Source organism: Copadichromis virginalis, linkage group LG10, assembly GCF_057382275.1.
Source record: "Copadichromis virginalis isolate Kocher_CV1m ecotype Utaka linkage group LG10, C_Virginalis_male_GT1.1, whole genome shotgun sequence".
In the NCBI taxonomy this organism is placed as follows: domain Eukaryota; kingdom Metazoa; phylum Chordata; class Actinopteri; order Cichliformes; family Cichlidae; genus Copadichromis; species Copadichromis virginalis.
The window spans coordinates 16,335,566-16,343,566 of NC_140627.1; the positions used below are offsets into that span (position 1 = coordinate 16,335,566).

The 8,001-nt window shown below is 41.5% G+C and overlaps 1 long non-coding RNA gene across 1 annotated transcript; it reads right to left on the minus strand.

Moving 5' to 3' along the window:
• Positions 1-475: 475 nt before the first annotated feature.
• LOC146700151 (uncharacterized) lies at positions 476-7,998 on the minus strand. The gene is made up of 2 exons (XR_014922516.1): positions 7,601-7,998; positions 476-7,471 (listed from the first exon to the last, which is right to left on the minus strand). It is a non-coding gene; the product is annotated as an uncharacterized LOC146700151 (long non-coding RNA).
• Between the last annotated feature and the right edge of the window lie 3 nt (positions 7,999-8,001).

Sequence of the window (8,001 nt, forward strand, 5' to 3'; positions counted from 1 at the left end):
TGAGTTTAACATCCAGGCATCCATGAAAACGGAATTTATGACATTTAACGGAGTTAGAAGTTAGCAGGGAGTTAGCTCGCTAGCTTCTATCTAAATACAATATAGCATGTCCTGACTGCCGGGTTTTGGAAACAAATGAAAATGTACAGCTCTGCTATCACTTCCAACATAAATGAAGACAGAAAGCTAAACAGCAGTGACGTTTGTAGGGTTACTGAAGTTTGGCTAGTTGGTATATAATGATGTGCTATGTGACCGCTAGCAACACAGCTATGTTAGCATAATATAAACAAGCTAACTTTTTTCCCACTCGATAAAAGTTAACGTTGAAGGATATAAAAAAAACAACAACAGCAATAGAATAATATTAAACACAAAGTGAACCCGTCTTCCTTCATTAAATAGGTTCTTTTAGATGTTAAGGAGGAATTGACTTAACCAGGCTGGCGGAGAATGAAGACAACCGGACACCTGCTGCAGATGGGGAATCAGTGAACTTTTATTGAGACAGAGACAAACTCTCAACGCAGCTCACATCAAGAGATTCCAAATATTTGCTGTGAGGATGGGTATATATTCTCTAAAACTTACAGGAGGGGGTTGTGAGGAAAGTGCTGCATTAGCAGAAAAACAACTCCATAAAAGGAAATCGGCCTTGGGTGTTCTAGTCTCTTCGCTTGCAGATATCTTTCACCTGCAGGATGAGGCGATCGCTTCTTATCGCTCTCAAGGCCAAAGTCGTGAGCACATTTTTATTACACAGTTGCACAGTAACTTTAAAGCTGAACAATATTTAAAGCTGAATAATGTTTGATCAGATTATATTTTCTTCAAATCCCCCTTTTGACCCATCTTAAATGGGTCAACACACAAAAATAAGTAACAATCAAAGGAACACAGAGACGTGTCGAAGCCTGGCTCGAAAAACTCCTCGGGTCTTATCATTTGTCTTTATCTGTCATTGCAGATGAGGAGAAAAGAGTCCAGGCACCACCCTGCCCAGGGGTCGGCTGCAAGCAGTCTCGGTTCCCGATGAAAGCAGTAACAGCTGTCCTGCACACACGGATACAACGAGTTAGTGCAACCAGGGTAGTGACACAAAATTAACAGTTCCTGTAACTCAGCAACGAAAAAGCATAAGTAATGATAAAAATGTGGAGAGTACAGAGTATACTATAATAATGAGAGATATAAACGTGAAAATGTGAAAGAATAAATCAACCGTAAAATAAACTCAGAACGGTAACTGCTAAGGACATTCAAAAGTGAATATGGTAAAACTGGAGAGGAAGTGGTGGGCAAGACCCTAGGGGCTACATTTGTCAGATTGGGACTGTCAGAAGGGGGCGAAGCTTTTGAACTTGAAGGTGTCAGAAGTGTCGGGGGCCCTTCACAGATCAGGATTATGCCAATGGGAATGAGACCCAGGGCCAGGAAGCAAACAAAGACGCAACATCTTTGCCTGCCTGTCATTTCAGGGGGAAAGGGCCAAGACATGTTTACTTAGCTTGGATGTCGTCTAATAGAGGATGATGGGGCAGAGAAAGGTGGTCCAGTTCCCCCCACCTCGCCAAGGGCGTGTTCTAGGAGTTAAAGAGCAACAACCTGCAATCTGTACCAAAAAATCTTCATAGTCCCACCGGAAAATCATAAGAGTAATAAACGATTCAGCTCAACAGACAAGTATCATGTTCAGGTTTCTCCAATCATTAAATCACTATTATTGCCACAATTTGCTTTATTCACCCTTTGGGCAATGAGAGAGAGAGCCCCTAATGGCCAGTTAGTGGGCTCTAGGTCAAACTGTCCCCAAATTTGTTATCTGTTATTATTACTTGTTGTCATGTCACTTGTCTGTTTTCTACTGCACCCCTCTCACCAAAGCAAAGCAAACATTAGCAGCACATTGACCGTAGTCAGGCATCCTCATTCCATAGGTGCTATAAAACATTTCCTGTAAAAGAATCACAGTTTTCAAGACAGGGTGTGTCTCCCCCAACACTCTCACCAGAATACAGTGTAATAGCATCCCCAACTCCTAACCCATAAACACCGTTTCTTCATACATCCGCCCAGAAATCCTGTAACAGAAAAACATTAAAACTGTAACCCTGTAGGGAAGAAAATGTAAATGGTAACGCTGCGCAGTTACCTCTGTAAGCAACACAAGACACAAAAATGGCATTTACAGGTTCACTCATCCTCGAATATTTTGTTATCCTTCTACTCCTGTAAGAGAAACCCACATAAATTCATCCACCCTTTTATCCTATCTAGGTGGAGGTGGTTAACCTTGAGTCATGGTCAAGTCTTGTCATCTTTTACCAGTCAGTCCGTTTGTTTTTATTCCCAGTCTTTCATCCATTCATCCGTTCTTTGCTGATAGTGAAACCTGTCATCGCATCTAGTTTCCACACTCAGCAAAATGACGTCATCTCAAAAAGAAACAAGAACTTGAGTTTGGATTACCTCGCTGAATCCTTTTTTAAACAGGGACTCTCGTTTCTAATTGTCCCCACAAGTGTTTCCTCCAGAACCCATTTCAATGCGGAGAAACTCACTTACAACAATTTTCTCGCCGACGTGTAATGCTTGTAATTTCCGATGTGCAGATCTGCTTAAAGAAAAGATTCACAAACAAAAATCAGTAAACATAAAACAAAATAAAATGAAAAATAACAAAAACAAAATGCAGACGCCCGGGTCTTAGGACTTGTCACTGAATATTCTTCCCATCAATAAAAATACCAACCTAAACCTACACAGAGTCAAATCAACACCACCTCAACCTTTTCATATTCATAAACCTATATGTTTTGCGTTCGTGAAACAAAATTGAACCATTAAGTAAGTTGAGCTCTTGAAATGTTTTAATTCTCTTAATTCTGCCAGTTTATTTCAACACTTATTCAATGACTTTTATTCAACTGCTACTTGGTCACTCGACTTTTACCTGTTCAAATTGCCTAGGGTTCAACAAAGTCTAGATCCCCGTTTTCATGAAACTTGAACGGTGTACGATGATTTACTTACAGTAATTTAGAATCATCACTCAACCTAGCTCTACTACTGGCACTGCGTGACTTTTCTCACACTGGAAACCAGAATTTAGTACAGAACTTTAATGCCTCAGGCAATCGCGTTCAAGGGCTGCCCCCCCTTCTCTTCTTCTTTGTCCGTGTGTTCCTCCTTTATTAAATCTCCATCACAATGACGTGGCGCTCTGAAATAAAACTCACACTGTTAATTCCTCGTTTTCACTCTGCACCACTGCTCAGAGTGTTTTCTTTTCTTTTTAGTGTAGAGTAAACAATTAAGTCGAGGCCTTAAGCCCCAGATATCTCGCACGGGCATCATTTTCATAACCAAACCGCTCCGGACTCTGCTCCCCAGACCACACAAATGCCCTCTGGGCTTATTATTATAGCAAATTCTGTATTTGACTTTGTTGTGTGCAGCATTGAGCCTTTGTCAGTAAAGCATTCTTCATTGCAGCAGCTGGAGCATTGTGTGTCACTTCTTAGTAAATTAAATCAACATTTTGATTTTAGTGCATGGGTATGTATCAGTTTTTACTCCCTCAACAAGTGCATAAGTGTTCATGTGTGTGTTTCCCTTCATTCTAAGTAGGCGCATGCAGAAGTGTGTGTTCGTGTGTTGGTATATGTTTGTGTTCATCACCTTCCTGTTCTGTAGTTTAGGTAAACCAGCGGCCTGACGCATGGCCTAGGGTCCTCCCCTCCTCTTTGGGTCTGTTTATGTTGTCCTTACTTTGCTCCACGGCCCTCTGCAGCTCTGCTGTTCGGCTCTTCTCAGAGGTCAGCATCCTTCTGCTCACCGTCCCTTTTCCTCCGGGCTTAATGCGCGTCTCGTCACAGCTCTGTCAGCTGACGCAGCCTGGGAATTTCCCCCGTGTAGTGAAACGGGCTTTAGGTTTAGTGCTCTCCGTCTCTGCTGCATGAGATCACTCTTTTGCAGCACTGTTGACATCCTCAAGTTGTTGTTGTGAGTCCAGCTGCTGTGGCCTTCAGGGGTCAAAGGGTCAAAGATGGTCGCGGAGAGGGCAACGATGGTAGAGGGGAGGGTAGGAGTCCAGGTCAGCTTCGGCTCTCAGAAAAAACAAAAACAAAACAAAACAGGCGAACAGGAAAATGATGTTGTGTTGGCTGTGCTGTGTTGGCTGTGTTATCCCGAGAGGGGAGAAACAACGAGATCTCGTCTCCCCCCTTTTTTGTTTTTGTTCTTTTTTTTTCTTTTCACCATATAATCAACTCATAACCCCTCAAGTTGACAGGACAACACAGGTACGTGTTAAAATTCTTAAGATCCTGTTTAGAAACCTAAAAAGGAATTTCCTATCATTCAGTAGTCATTTGTCTTAAACAATCAACAAAAACATGTCCCAAGTCGACCCTTTTAACCACTAAATTTGTCGTGTCCTCACTTAATCCTCAGACCAGTGTCTTTGTCTTTTGACGTTACGTTGTTGTCCTGCAACCCAAACCGTTTAATTGTCAGTAATGTATAAACTATATCATTTAAAAACAGGTGTATGTTAAGTGTCGCTACTTTAACCTTGCATGTACGTGCACATGTATGTAAGCTGTTTCTTCATTGCATGTATGGGTGCGTCTGTATATGGGTTACTTTAACTTTTTCTCAAACGAGGCATTTCTCTAACACGCACATGTGTCTGTTCCTCACCCTTCTCATATCTTTCTCTGGTTGTGTGTGGTTTTATTTGTTTCAGTGATTTACCAGGAACATCTTTTCCTTTTCTCCATGTCTTCCGCCAGAGGTTAACACTGGTGAGATTCAGGGACACAGCACCCAGAGCAGTTCAGCGAGAAAAACCCGCCTCAAACTACATTCTCTCTTTTTTGTTTTACCGGGAGGGGTGAGGACAACTCTGGTGTCCAGCCGTGAATTTTAGCCAAAGCTTGGCCTGTCTTCTGCTGCCGTACTCAGGCTTCCAGGTTAAGAAAAAACACCTGTATGAAGACACTAAACATACATTTAGTATTTGTATAAACATAACTGCCTAAATCATTGGACTCTTGAGGAGGGTGTATTTCAGAATCAGAATCAAAATCAAAAACTTTATTGTCATTGTCATGAGACCGACGACATTAAGAATGGTCCCCGATCATTGCATCATCCCTAGTAATATCAAATATAAAAAAACAATAAAATTCAATCAATAAAATAGATAGAATACTTAAAATACTAAGTATTTCCACCGTCATGCTTCAGACCGTGCATAGATTAACACAAGAGTGGCATGGTGGACATTTTTGTAGTATTCAGATGTGTTATTGCAGTTGGATAACAGCTGTGTTTGAGTCTATTAGTCCTTGCTCTGATTGCCCTGTACCGTCTGCCTTAGGGCAACAGTTCGAACAGGGAGTGGCCAGGATGTGAGGTGTCTTTTATGATGTTTTGGGCCTTTTTAAAACAGTGGGCGTTGTTTGACTCTTTACTAACTTTAAAACCCCACCATAACAATTTCTCACTGACAAACTTCTATGCATCCATTTAAACATGCGAAGCCAGCACAAAATCACACACATACCCTACAGCAAAGCTTTAACATAACCACAATGCAACTCCTCCCTTAAACGGGAGAAATCACCCTGAATCAACCAACTCTATATAAAACGTCAAACAAAGATAAACCACAAACATTTCTACACTTCTGTGTCTTCCACGCAGCACAATAGGCAGAAAAACACCGATTACTCACAGTCTACAACAAAAGAAAAACCTGCTCTTTTCACAACTCTCACAGCTAAAGTCAAAACTCTTACCCAGTGCCTCTGAAATAATAAAAAATCACCAAATACTCGATTACTCTTTTCACTCGCTCCCTCTCACTCCCTTCTTCCTCATACAGCATACACGCTCGCTCCCGCGGACCCGCTCGGCCCCGCGGGCTCACTCGGCCCCCACCTTTTTTCTCTCACAGAGACAGAGAGAGAGAGACCCTTTTCCTTTTTTTTTTTTACTTCGGTCTATCTGCACAGAGTTTACCTCATCTCTTTCCTTCTATGGGCATGCACACTTCCTGTCTCACACACACAGCCCCTCTCTCAGAGAGAGCAGAAAAGAGTTTTTCCTTTTTTTCAACACTCAGGAGAAATTCAACAGACAGTTTATACCACTATTTTACACTTTATTTACACACACCGGTAATTTATGTTCTATTTACACACGGGCCCGCATAGACATATGCCAGAAGAGGTTACCCCTAACTTTTTGACTAATTTAAAAGCATCTTTCAGCTGTTTTGCTTCTTTAGGCTGGTGTGTGGAGTTGATGACTGTCTCAACACATGTTAATTGTTCTCCCAATGTGCTAAGAATAACACCGGGACCCCAACCATCATCATTAGTTTCTCGATCTGATTCTCCATCCATTTTACTGTCAATGGAGGAGTGTTCTTTTATTGCTTTTAAAGGAGAATTTGGGCCAGCTGGGTTTCTGCCTCTGTTAGGCACTAATCAGCTGGGGCGCTGCTTTAAAGGTGAGTCAGCACTGAAATATCCCTTCAGGTGTTACCAGGCTTCTACCAAACCGGAGTCTGGCGGGTAACCTTGCCTAGAGCTTCCTGATAGGGGTGCTAGTTGGTTGTCACCTTGTTCACACGTCTCATTCACACTTCATACATTACCTGCAGTCACTCATTACCCTCCTTATGTATGTAATAAATGTGTAAAAAAATTCTATGTGTGGTGTATTATTTTAACCAAAAGAGGAACCTAGTTCCTTTAATTGTGTAATCTGTGAACAACGGAGAACCAAACTGTCCTGCCCAGTGTTCCACAGCAAGCATTCAGCGTGTATTTATGTGTGTCCAATATCAAACAGAACATCAAAACATTTAAAACACTAAAATCATCGGGGTTTTAAGAAGAGATCCGTTTTCTCCTATTGATCAAAGGGACCCGTCCTTTGGACTCCAACCAGTACTTCTCTTTTTTAAGTTTTAGAGGATCTTTTCTAATAAAGTCCTCTGGGCCTTCCTAACCCTTCTGTAGTTTAGAGAATATTACTAAAAAATATTCTCAAGGCCTTTAACCTTTTAATTTGTTTAGAAAGGCGTTACTAATAAACCCTTTCAAGGTCCCAGACCTGCTGAGGTATGTATCCGACACCGGAGAGCAAACCCGTCGGCTGCAACCGTGGTCAGACCTCAGTTCACTCTTATCTTTATTCACTTATTCACTTATTTCTTATTCACTTATCTCTTATTCACTTGTCTGATTCTCAACAAGCCTTAAGTAAGCCAGACAATTTTGGTTATGAATTACTAGGAGTTTGGACACTAAGTATTTTTATAATGTTCAATATAGCAGAAATAAAAGGTCTGCTTACCTTGTTTTTTGTGTGTACACAGCTTTTGTCCAAACTCCGTTCACTCAGACCACGGCCGATGTCCTCCCTCCCGTTCCAGTTTGGCCTGGAGCGGATCCTGTTCGTGACGCCAATTGAAGGATATAAAAAAAACAACAACAGCAATAGAATAATATTAAACACAAAGTGAACCCGTCTTCCTTCATTAAATAGGTTCTTTTAGATGTTAAGGAGGAATTGACTTAACCAGGCTGGCGGAGAATGAAGACAACCGGACACCTGCTGCAGATGGGGAATCAGTGAACTTTTATTGAGACAGAGACAAACTCTCAACGCAGCTCACATCAAGAGATTCCAAATATTTGCTGTGAGGATGGGTATATATTCTCTAAAACTTACAGGAGGGGGTTGTGAGGAAAGTGCTGCATTAGCAGAAAAACAACTCCATAAAAGGAAATCGGCCTTGGGTGTTCTAGTCTCTTCGCTTGCAGATATCTTTCACCTGCAGGATGAGGCGATCGCTTCTTATCGCTCTCAAGGCCAAAGTCGTGAGCACATTTTTATTACACAGTTGCACAGTAACTTTAAAGCTGAACAATATTTAAAGCTGAATAATGTTTGATCAGATTATATTTTCTTCAACGTGAG